The sequence below is a fragment of the Haematobia irritans genome, chromosome 2, assembly GCF_050003625.1.
Source record: "Haematobia irritans isolate KBUSLIRL chromosome 2, ASM5000362v1, whole genome shotgun sequence".
NCBI classification, from domain to species: domain Eukaryota; kingdom Metazoa; phylum Arthropoda; class Insecta; order Diptera; family Muscidae; genus Haematobia; species Haematobia irritans.
In genome coordinates this window covers 55,483,092-55,496,786 of record NC_134398.1, presented here as the reverse complement: position 1 = coordinate 55,496,786, position 13,695 = coordinate 55,483,092, and the positions used below count along the sequence as shown (strand labels likewise).

The following is a 13,695-nucleotide window of genomic DNA, read 5'->3' as shown; positions in this document are numbered from 1 at the left end:
AATGGCAAACTTGTTATACGCCCATCATTTTCATTCTTTTTTCGCGATATATAATAAAGGGTGGTTAAATTGTAAGGGCCGATGTTGAATGTGAACCACACCTAAACGCCAAGTTTTTTTTCCGAATTTTATTTGACATTTCTCTATTTCAGACTTATTCAATTTGAACCATTGAGAGATACACAATCCAACAACGTGTTAAATGGTTCCAAGAATTATAAAATAAAATTACAATAATTTCTTAAATAGTTTGTGTTTTATTCAAAATCAACATCGGCCCTTGAAATTTTAACCACCCTAAGGCTATTCACGTTTAAACAAATGCCAGTTTAAAAATCCGCATTGTAACGGATACTTCAAAATAAAACTAATTTCTTACTTTAAACCAATGATGCTAAATCCTCAAAATAAGTCTTAGTCTATATTTGAAACATTTTTATCTTAAATGTAAAGATTCAATATTAAAGTTAATTTAAGGGCGATTTCTTTAAATTAATATGTATTTTTGTACTTTAAGGAAAATTGGCTTTAAATCAGACATTCCATTTTAACGGAACCATTTTGGAAATGTGAGTCCTAAATTTAATAAAAACAATTTTAAACAAAGAGTATTTAATTAAAATTCCTTTATTTTAAAGATATTTGTCATTAATATTTCTTTTAATTGCGCATCCTCTAATATAGGCTGCGTACTCTTAATTGTCACGAAATTATTTTTTTTAGTGTATGCACTCACTTGTTTCTCATTGTGTATACGGATTTAAATTTCGGATATTACACAAAAAATTAAATATTTTCTCAAAGTATTAGATCTGTCAATCATTATTGATGTTTTAACTTTCATACGATTGACTTTTAATTTTAATGACTACGATTTAAAGACAATTTTATGTATAGTCCACAATTTTACTAAAATTTAGTGAAATGTCACACATATACATTATTTAGTATATTGCTGAAGGCAGCTACTCAAGCAATTAGATCCTATTACCTAAATAATTCAATTAGCTATTTAATTAAATAAGGACAACACAAAATACTTTATTAAATTTATCAAAAGTTGCCACCTAAGTTTTTAATTCAAGGTTATCTGGGTACTTATGTATGTATGTGTGTGTGTGTGTGTGTTTGTGTAGATGCTGACGTTATACTTTATCAAATTTCCTTAAAATACAAGATACTAAAATAAATTGTCTTCTTATGAGGGCCAATTGAAAATACATTAAATGCCTGCTGTGTCCGCAAATGACAAATAAACTCGCCCATATACATACACTAAAAATCCCATTCATATAGCCGTATTAGAAAACTTGACAGCCACATTGTCAGTTCCCCAAGACAGAAATCTCAAAAAGAGCCACCAACAGTGATTGGTAATGGCGGGGTTTGGGCGGGGAGAGAAAATGGTCAACTAATTGATGATAAATCGCATACAAAGTGTACATCTCAGTGGTGATGTTGGCCAAGGAAATGGACAAATATCAGACACGAAGCACATACACACACGTACACATAGTAAATATGCTCCAAAAATGAACAAAAACAAATTTCCAGATTATCTTGGCAACACAATGAAATTATACCCAAAACGAGAGAGAGAGAGAAAGCAGAAAAAAAAAATAAAATAAAGCAAAAAACGACTACAGAAAAATAAATGGAAATTTATGTTTGACTACCAACTGTTTATATGAAAATTATACGAAAAGAATAACAACTCTCTACGCTTTTATGAGAGCATTGAGATAACAAGACAAACAAAGAACGAATGAATGCTTAAACGCACCCAGCGGTTGTTGAAACAACGATGGCAGCATCAACAGCATACTTTAAGGGGCCACGCCAGGCACATCAGCTTACATACTTATGGGGGTCAAATGACAGAAGAGCCAACTCAAGTTTAACATGAGAATGCAATAAAAGCAACATTAAAATCACACTATTTTTGAATGTGGATGGCGTATAAATATTCCTACTTTATTGCTTAATAATGTTAAAATGGCAAACAAAGTATGTCGAATGAATGAGTAAAGCTGGTCATTATGTTGTCAGGAATTTTCGGTAGGATATAATGTTGGCACTTGTTAGGGACCAAAGAGGAGTAATACAAGTGCACCTTGATATATTCAACACCGTTTTTAATACTCGTATAGTCAAAGTATTAATTCGATTTTTTTTAATCCTTTCAAATGAAATGGTAAACCAAATCATTTTTCTTTGTTGGGTACAGTGAAAAAATATTGACTTTATACCAAGAACTATACAACTTATTTTAGGATAGTTATTTTACACAATATTAGGGACAAATTTCGCTAAAAGGTAGGTCATAAATTTAGTTTGGAAAAGTATTTTTATTAAATTTAGGACAAGAATCTTTGAAATTTGCATCGGACCATTGGAGGAAGGCATTTTTAAAGAAAAAAAAAATTGGTTTAATGAAATCATCTTTAAATTAACTATTGCGGTGCAAAACTCTACATCAATAATATAACATGTCAATTATGACAATCATACTTAACATTTTACAACAAGACATGTAGAAAATTTTTCTTTTTCAATTGCGTGCCATTCCAGTTAATACTCATTTTATCACATCGAGACAAATTAGATTTATTCTATATTTTTGCTAAGTAAAAACAAGTATATACAGCACTAAGTTCGGCCGGGCCGAATCTTAAATACCCACCACCATGAACCAAATATTAGGGTTTCCTTTGAAATTTCAGGAGGGCTTGAGGACTTGAGGACACTTCCCGAAGATAAATTTAAAGATGTCACCTATGAGGACTATATCAGATTCTGGATTTATAAGAACCATTTTTGTTTGAGTTTTAGAGGAATCATTAACATCTCTTCTAAGTGTGCAAGAAAATTATAAAATGAAGTCTTGATTTGAAATCTTAAATCTGTAGAAGTAAAATCTGGAAGTTTTACATTGAGTTTCAAGCAATTTTCATGATCAGTGCGCCTTCTACACCCTCAAGAAGTGAAGTCGGTCTATATGGAGGCATTACCAAATGGATCGATAAAAACTTAATCCGATACACGTTTTTGTGAGCCTAAAATACCAGAATATTTACAATTTCAGGCAAATCAGATAAAAACTACGGTTTCTAGAAACCCAAGGAATTAAATCGGGAGATCGTTTTTATGGGGGCTATACTAAAATATGGACCGAAACTCACCGTTTACGGCACACCTCTTTATGACCCGAAAATACCTCTAGATTTCCAATTTCAGGCAAATAGGGTAAAAACTTCGGATTCAAGAAGCCCAAGAAGTAAAATCTTGAAATCGGTCTATATGGGGGCTATACCAAAATATGGACCGATACTCAGCATTTTTGGCACACCTCTTTATGGTCATAAAATACCAGTAGATTTCAAATTTCAGACAAATTGGATAAAAACTACGGTTTCTATAAGCCCAAGACCCCAAATCGGGAGGTCGTTTTATATGGGGACCATACCAAAACATGGACCGATATTCACAATTTTTGGCACACGTATTTGTGGTCCTACAATACCTCTAGATTTCCAATTTCAGGTAAATTGAATAAAAACTGCGGTTTCTATAATCCCAAGAAGTAAAATCGGGAGGTCGTTTTATATGGGAACCATACCAAAACATGGACCGATACTCACATCTTTTGGCACACATATTTGTGGTACTACAATACCTCTAGATTTCCAATTTCAGGTAAATTGAATAAAAACTGCGGTTTCTATAAGCCCAAGAAGTAAAACCGGGAGATCGGTCTATATGGGGGCCATACCAAAACATGGACCGATACTCACCATTTTTGGCACACCTCTTTATGGTCATAAAATACTTCTAGATTTCAAATTTCAGGCAAATTGGATAAAAACTACGATTTCTATAAGCCCAAGACCCCAAATCGGGAGATCGGTCTATATGGGGGTCATACCAAAATATGGACCGATACTGACAATTTTTGGCACACGTATTTGTGTTCATACAATACCTCTAGATTTCCAATTTCAGGTAAATTGAATAAAAACTGCGGTTTCTATAAACCCAAGAAATAAAATCGGGAGATTGGTCTATATGGGGGCTATACCAAAACATGGACCGATACTCAGCATTTTTGGCACACCTCTTTATGGTCATAAAATACCTGTAGATTTCATATTCCAGGCAAATTGGATAAAAACTACGATTTCTATAAGCCCAAGACCCCAAATCGGGAGGTCGTTTTATATGGGGACCATACCAAAACATGGACCGATACTCACAATTTTTGGCACACATATTTGTGGTACTACAATACCTCTAGATTTCCAATTTCAGGTAAATTGAATAAAAACTGCGGTTTCTATAAGCCCAAGAAGTAAAATCGGGAGATCGGTCTATATGGGGGCCATACCAAAACATGGACCGATACTCACCATTTTTGGCACACCTCTTTATGGTCATAAAATACCTCTAGATTTCAAATTTCAGGCAAATTGGATAAAAACTACGATTTCTATAAGCCCAAGACCCCAAATCGGGAGGTCGGTTTATATGGGGACTATATCAAAACCTGGACCGATATAGCCCATCTTCGAACTTGACCTGCCTGGAGACAAAAGATGAGTTTGTGCAAAATTTCAGCACGATTGCTTCATTATTGAAGACTGTAGCGTGATTACAACAGACAGACAGACAGACGGACAGTCGGACAGACGGACGGACAGAAGGACATCGTTATATCGTCTTAGAATTTCTCCCTGATCAAGAATATATATACTTTATATAGTCGGAAATCGATATTTCGATGTGTTACAAACGGAATGACAAACTTATTATACCCCCGTCACCATTCTATGGTGGTGGGTATAATAAAAATTCATAAACGATTGTGAATCTAAGGTTTAAGCGTTCGATTAAAATAAGCTCCTACTGAAAAGCACAAGTGTACGTATATGAAAAAAAAACAAACTAAGATAATAAATCTTTATATTAAAAGTAAAATTCTTCAAATATAGGCTAAAATTTATGTTGAGGATTATATTTATTTTAATTTAAAATTTTTTAGAAAAAAATTACTTTGAAGTATATTTTATAATTTGGATATTTAAACTAACATTTGTTTGACGTGAACCAGACCAAGATTGAAACCCCAATAAATGAGGTCTGTATCGTAATATTAATTTTATATAGCCTATATATAGATCGAACATTAACTACGTATGGACTAACCTATACTGAAAACAAGTAAGGAAAGTCTAAAGTCGGGCGGGACCGACTATATTATATCTTGCACTAGGGTGGAACACAATGTTAGTAAAAAAATATGGGAAACGTTTAAATCTGTAGCAATTTTAAGGAAACTTCGCAAAAGTTTATTTATGATTTATCGCTCAATATATATGTACTAGAAGTTTAGGAAAATTAGAGTCATTTGTACAACTTTTCGACTAAGCAGTGGTGATTTTACAAGGAAAATTTTGGTATTTTGACCATTTTTGTCGAAATCGGAAAAACATATATATGGGAGCTATATCTAAATCTGAACCGATGTCAACCAAATTTGGCACGCATAGCTACAATGCTAATTTTACTCCCTTTGCAAAATTTCAACTAAATCGGAGTTAAAAATTGCCCTCTATGGTCACATGAGTGTAAATCGGGCCAAAGCTATATATGAGAGATATATCTACATATGAACCGATCTCAACCAAATTTGGCACGCACAGCTACAATGCTAATTCTACTCAACTAAATCGGAGCAAAAAATTGGCCTCTGTGGTCATATGAGTGTAAATCGGGCGAAAGCTATATATGGGAGCTATATCTAAATCTGAACCGATTTCAACCAAATTTGGCACGCACAGCTACAATGCTAATTCTACTCCCTGTGCAAAATTTCAACTAAATCGGAGCAAAAAATTGGCCTCTGTGGTCATATGAGTGTAAATCGGCCGAAAGCTATATATGGGAGCTATATATAAATCTGAACCGATTTCAACCAAATTTTGCACGCATAGCAACAATGCTAATTCTACTCCCTGTGCAAAATTTCAATAAAATTTGGCACACTTGACTACACAACTAATTGTACTCCTAGTGCAAAATTTCAACCAAATTGGGGTAAAACTCTGGCTTCTGGGGCCGTATTAGTACATATCGGGCGAAAGATATATATGGGAGCTATATCTAAATCTGAACCGATTTCAATAAAATTTGGCACACTTGACTATAGTACTAATTGTTCTTCTTGTGCAAAATTTTAAGCAAATTAGGGTAAAACTCTGGCTTCTGGGGCCATATAAGTCCATATCGGGCGAAATATATATATGGGAGCTATATCTAAATCTGAACCGATTTCTTCCAAAATCAATAGGGTTCTATTTTGAGCTAAAACACATACCTGTGCCAAATTTCCCCAAATTTCGATTGGACTAAAACTGCGACCTAGACTTTGATTACAAAAATGTGTTCACGGACAGACGGGCTTGGCCATATCGACTCAGGAGCCCACCCTGAGCATTTTTGCCAAAGACACCATGTGTCTATCTCGTCTCCTTCTGGGTGTTGCAAACTTATGTACTAACTTATAATACCCTGTTCCACAGTGTGGCGCAGGATATAAATATTTACGCGATATTAAGGATTGCGAAACCTAAATTTTAGAATGGGCATTTACAAAATATTAACAATTTATAATAAAGTAAGTATAATTAAAATAAAGTTTATAACGTTTTTATCTTAATTTAGGACAAAAAAAATTGGAAAATCATATCTCCGTTAAGTCGTATATCTCTGAATTAAGTATATTATCCCTAAAGTAAATAAATATATATTTGATTTAAAGAAATCGTCCTTAAATTACTGAACTATTAAATCTTTAGATTTAAGATAAAATGGCTTTAAATATAGCCTAAGATTTATTTTGTGGAAAAAACTATAAACCAATAATGCTAGGTTTATAGTTTTTGGTTTTTACTTAGTTTTAGTTTTTAATTGCATGGTTGTACTAAATTTCAACCAGATCGGATGAAATTTGCTGTCCAAAATTCTCCGGAAATCAAATATGGCGATCGGTCTCATTCACGAAATTAATTGATCCTATTGATTGTTTAATAGATAGAGTAGTATCCTGTTGTTGTATTATTGTTAGTATATTGATGTTAGAAATAAGAGAATTGTTTTGAGTAGTATTTAAAATGTTGTTTTAAGTAACTGTATAAGGCCTTTGTAAGGCTTAGTTACATATGAAAATAAATAAATTAAATTAAAATTAAATTAATTGAAATTGATACAATCACGAAAATGATAGTAAATCACATAATTAAAAAGAAATAAAAATATACTTGATTTGAAAAATAAATTTATTTTTGTCGAAAATTCAATTAAACATTTTTGGTAAAAAAAAACTCAATCATTTTTTTTTTTTGTTTTAATTGAGGCGATTTGTTATTTATTGTATTATTGTTTATTTATAATTGTTGTTCATTTAGTTGAAATAATGTTGTTGCTTTTTAGAAGTGTATATATCATCCCAGCAAAAAACGATTCGCCCAAAAGGGATCCGAAAATGGTGCAAAATTGGCGCAGAAGCAACGAATTTAACATGGATTCTTCATAGGACGGATGTTAACCATTTCAGCAGCCGTTTCACAGAATTTGCCACACTTCCTAAGGAGTGATCCAAATTTAGTGTTTTGGATGTGAAGTAAAAAATTTTATGATATTTTTCAAAATCGCTTGTACGTAACGTTTGATCTCAAAAATTAAAAAAAAAAAACGAACTCGCAATTTTTCTAGAACTTATGTGAAACAAAAAAAGTTAAAATTATTATTATTATAAATATGAAAAATGAAAGTTATACCCAATTTTATCAAAAGAACTTCTTTAGGAGGACATTTGTAACCTTAGATGTACTTCCATTTTTTTTGATGGGTTGCAACGAATTTTCCGATTATAATTATAGTTGGATTTTTCTTTGAGATTGGAGTCAAAATTCAAATGAAATAAAGAATAGCATGAAATTATTTATTCTCTTTGAATAGGCTCCAGACAAATCTTAGTCTTGTGCCAAGTTTCAAGTCGATAGCTTGTTTCGTTTGGATGTTTCAACAGACCGATGGATGGACATCGCTAGATCGACTCAAAATTTCACGACGTTCCATAATTTATATGCTTTACGGAGTCTGAGACCAATATTTCGATGTCTACAAACGAAATGACAAAATTAGTGTACCCTTACTCCATGGTATCAAAATATAGAAAAGTAAAGCAACATACAATTTGAGAATTAGTAAGCCAGAATTTTGAGAATAAATTTATAATAATAAAACTATTAATATTTTTTTAAATACTCACTCTGATCACTGTGATTTGCTTCCTTGAAGACAATTATGGTAATCTGAAAATAATAGAAAAATATAATATAATTGTTTTTTAACTGGTTTGCTTTTTGGATGAAAGTGTCACTACTTAAAGGCTATAAGCTTTGACATGTGAAATTCTGGTACCATTAATGTGGACACCGCAAAAACTGAATCATGTCTGTTTACGTTTATTGTACATATGTAAATCCCACATATGAGATAGTCGGGAAAAGTTTTTTGAGAAATTATGTACAACCTCCACTCCTCGATTGTCGATAGAACCGAAAAATCCACTTTTGTACCCATTGTGTCAACTATATATTCCATAGTTTTCAGCAGAAATATTGTCAGACTTAAAAGTCCATATGCTTTTGAAGGACTTTGAAGTGTAATCGAAGTTAAGTTATATAAATTTCCAAACAATGGTCAACGGATTTTATTACACTATCTTTTATAATTTCGTAATGGCTAGTTGATATAAATTTTAATTTAATTTTATCATAATTTATGGTGAGTTATATTCTCGCTCCATTCTCTCGATTAGATTGTTGATCGCCTAAATGCTCCAATACTTCAATATGGCCATCAATAGACCACAACCCTAAGCCTTTACCAATTTTCATGGATAAATATCAATATCTGTTTATTGAATTTTCCAGTATTTGTTATATCTATATATATTAAGCCCAAGAAAACCAATTCGACAATTACCTCCTTTTATAATATATATTTCTCATTGTACCACAATATATGGATGTTAATATACGAAACCCTTGATATAATTTAGACAGCCTTAAAGATTAACATATATTTTAGAATTGATGCAGCCCCAAAAGAGAGAAAAAAGGAAAAAAACATAAATTTAAAGTATTCTTCTATACAAATCCATTCTAAATCTCTTCAATATTGTATAGCAATTTTCAAATATGGCCAAGAATACCAAGAGCGACAGGGCATAAAAAAATTCAATAATTTTTGAATGAATGACGTTTATCACAATTGTGCAGCTGCCAGCAAATACTCTTATGCCATAGCATCGAAGTGGAAAAGACAAAAAATGTGATACAATATTAACAATGTTCGTATTGACCCTTTTATTGTTAAATAAAAAGAAGAGAGAAGAAGCGGGTATCCCTTCTGTCCTCTAAAGTGATGGGTCTGAGTGGTTATGATGCTTACAAGGAAGTCACAATATTTTGTAAAATTCATTTACATTAGGGTGTTCCGCAAATTAAACCCGGATTATATTATTTAACATATCTATTTAATTTTAAATGTTCATACCAGAACTTATCTCGTTTGTATTGCAACATAATTATATTAAGCGGGTAGGGATATTTCTGGCACCAGAATTCATACTTACGCACATATAAAGTTTCAAGTAACTATCTATTTATTTACTTATTTTACAAATTATTTTACATCAGTCAGTTTAATTTTATAAAAATTAATGAACTTTTTTCCTTAAGTGGCAATTAAAAGGGTCATTATTTGTCCCTTATTCCAATTTTACTTCAATTTATGCAGCAGATATATGTTTGTTATACATAAACGAAAAGACATGACCCAATTTTTAAATGGCTGTTAAAGATCTATCAATATTGGGGCTATATATATTTACGAACCGCACTGAAAAAAAGTCGGTAATTAAACTAACAAATTTAGCGTATATTATTTTTATTTCTAAAAACCCTATTTATTTGTAGTTAATTTTTTTTATTTTGTTCGAAATTTTCCACAGCTCAATGAAATTTTCCTTTTGTGAAGTATGTCTCAAAAATGTTATGAACTAAACGTGGGTATAAAGTTCAATATGAACTAACGCAAAAGAAAATTTTCGTACGATTCCCAAAATTAGTAAGAATGAACTACAGTTTAGTTAAAATTGTCATGATTTGGCACCAATAAACTTTTTCTTTATTTTTAATTGTTTTGTTATTCTATGAGATGGTGTAATTCAGTGAACTGCGTTTAAGTGCACAGGGCATTAAATTTTCCTGGTTTTAACAAAACTTTGTGAAAATCTCAAAATAACATATGGAGTATAAATAAGTTCAATTTTCACACGATGTTGTTCATTCTTGCTATAAAACAGTTCACTTTTTTCTGTGTGACATGAACCAATATTTGTATGGTAGTTAGACCCATAAAATCTGGTGATCGGCTTTTGTATGGAAAATATATCAACCCCAGGACCGGTACAGAGTTAGTCCCTGGTGTGTGTGGACCAGTCCCAGTTCTGGTCAAAACGTGTAGAAGGGCTACTTCGACTCATTCCAAAGCTGAACAATTTGAAGGACCATTTTATAGACACGTTCTCACGAACCAGTCTGGGCCAAACTCTTAGGAACCATTTTGATCATCCTAATCGCAGTTTAAAGGAAAAAACTTTTGGAATATGTTGAATAAAAGATTATTATGATAATTTCAGTAAATGTGTAGATTCAACAACATTTACTCGATATTCAGTGAATATAGAAATCATCAAAGTATATTTAAATTCAGAATTTGTGACAAACTGTAGCACCGATTACAGCCCTGTAACTGGTCCGTCAGTGGCAATTTGTACTAATATTCCCTAGAGTGGGCTATGTCTAAATTTAAATTTAACTTAAATTGATAAAGGCCATATTTTTCATTTTTTATACCCTTCACGAAAAGATGTAACACATTGCAATACTGGTATAAGACCCCAGAAAGAATGCATATTCTGGGTCATGGTAAAATTTTGAGTCGATCTAGCGATGTCCGTCCTTTCGTGCGTTAAAATCACACTAACTTCCGAACGAAACAAGCTATCGACTTACAACTCGGCACAAGTAGTTGTTATTGTAGTAGGTCCGATGGCATTGCAAATGGGCCATATCGGACCACTTTTACGTACAAGCATCATATAAACCGAAGCAAAGCAATATTCATCCGATCTGGTTGAAATTTGGTACGTGGTGTTAGTATAGGACATCTAAAACCCATGAAAAACTGATCCTTTTACCGAAAAATCTCAATTCCAATTATACAACATCACTAGAGATAACAAGCCGCAAAACTATAGAAGCGATATGTGCAGCTCACGAAGAAATTTTTAATTACTTCACTAAAATCTGACCTCCACTTTGTTGTAACCGTTTTTGTGCGTCCAATTTTGGGACGCGATGCAGCACTGCTAGTTTCAATCTAACAAACAATGGTACGAAAAATGAAAAAAAAAATATATTTTCAATTAATCTTTTTTTAATTTCAGTTTTACGGTTTACTTTGTATTAGGAAACAAATTTTAATTTATTCGCTTTATCAGCTTGAAAGTGTTTTGGAACACTCAGAAAGGTCTCTGAGGAAACAGTTTGGTGTTCGGTGGGAACTATGATTGAACCCATCGCCCTTTGTTAGCAAAGCGGGCATGCCAACCATTGCACATCGGTGTCCAACGAGATAGCGTAGAATTGCACTTTGAGCCCGAAGCCGTCTATTTTGTTTGAGCTAAAACCTTAGGATTTGATATTTCTATTATTATTTTTTTACACCCTATTACACATGCATATGGACACACAAGTTTATGTTTAAGTGCACCCTCATAAAGAACCCTTTCAGTACTTTCATATTTTTTTTATTATAAACCGGGTTGATTGCTTGTGTCGTGCAAAAGGATGACTGGATAACTCTCTTGGAATTATGTACGTTAGGTTCATCTTCTATGTCTGTGTTCACAATAGCCATGTTTCAGTAACGAACGAATTTCTCAATCCTACTTATGCAAACAAAACAAATTGGGTGCTGATCCACAAACATTACATTGAAAGCACTCTAGATCTTCTAGTTCTTAAGAAATTATTTTGTACAAATCTTAAAAATTCCTATTTGGCCGATTGAAGCGAAATAAAAAAAGGTATATTTGAAGTTCAAACCTGCGTTCCAATTTTATTGTATTAAATTCTAAGGAATATTTGGAAATAGAATGGCAAGCATTCGGAGACGTATTGCGTTCATATCACAAAAATTTGAGTATTTAAGACGGATTTATGTATCATAGAATTCGATAGAATTTGCTTGCCGATGAGTGTAATTAAGAGTTCTGTTATACCAATGTACCCAAGTTCAAATTACTGTTCCAACGAATTTTTAAAAAAATTATTTCTTAATATTTAAGATTCGGCAAGGTCGAATCTCATGTACTACCACCGTGGTATCACAATGGACTAAATAGTCTAAGTGAGCCTGAAATATCGGGCTGGCACTATACCTAACCTAATCTATGTACCATAGATTACGTACAAATCCAACAAAAACAGTGTCGCCAATAAGTCGCAAACATTTTCTTTTTGGAAGTGGTTGACGGAGAAGCGATGAATTTAACATGGACATAAGACAGATGTCTACCATTTCAACAGATTTTAAATGTCTTGTCTTGTCTGAATCGTTTAACATTATATATTTCTAAAAATGCACAATTTTTCTAGAATGGATTAATCATTTTTTTTTTTCGACAAAATTCTAATAATTTGTACTTCTTTATTTTAACAACACAGGAAGTTCTTTCAATTCAATTTTTTTAAAACACTTTTTTAATATTTTTAGTGGGTACTTTTTACTTTCTTTGTTTCAAATAACATACGTTGAAAACAGAGTAAGAATTAATAAAATGGCACAAATTATTTAAATTTTCTCGAAAAAACGCTAAACCCAAATTTGCGAATTTTTGTTAATACCCAGCAAAAAAAGCGTCGGCAAAAAAAGTAATGAAAATGTTCTTTTTGGATCCAGAAGTGTTCCAAAATTTACGCAGAAGCGATGAATTTTACATGGGCTTGTCATAGGACGGAAGTCCTCCATTTCAACAGCCGTTGCACTGAATTTGCATCACTTTTTTTTTTGCTGGGTATTTGAGGTCAAACATTTAGACAAGCGTTAAAACAAACACTAAAAATATAAAAAATATCACGAAATTTTTAATTTCACATCCAAAACACTAAATTCTGAACACACCTTAAGAAGGGAAGAAAATTCAGTGCCCATGTTAAATTCATTGCATCTTTGGGACGACATTTTTGGAAGTGGGTTTAAAGTTCTACCTTTAGAACGACTTCCCAATTTTTTTGGTGGGAAGTTCTACTACTGTGAAGTTCTAATAATTATGGACCGATATGAACTTCCTTTTTGCATGGTATGAACCATGTTTGCTAAATATTGATGTATATTGACATCACATATCAAATTTCAACCCGACCGACACTCCAGAAGTCATATCTGGGGATCGATTTACATTGGGCCTACACCAAAAAGTGATCGGATATGAACCATTTTAAATGCCGTCATAACTAAATAATGGTAGCCACTTGTGCCAAGTTACAAATCGATAGCTTG

General features: G+C 32.5%; 1 protein-coding gene across 1 annotated transcript in view; it reads right to left on the bottom strand.

Annotated features, from left to right (window-relative positions):
* LOC142224397 (uncharacterized) overlaps positions 1 to 13,695 on the bottom strand; it is a 488,359-nt gene that overhangs the window by 377,507 nt on the left and 97,157 nt on the right. Inside the window, exon 2 of the mRNA XM_075294175.1 lies at positions 8,330 to 8,372. The gene's annotated coding sequence lies outside the window, so the exon portion shown is untranslated. The remainder of the gene's footprint in view (positions 1 to 8,329; positions 8,373 to 13,695) is intronic.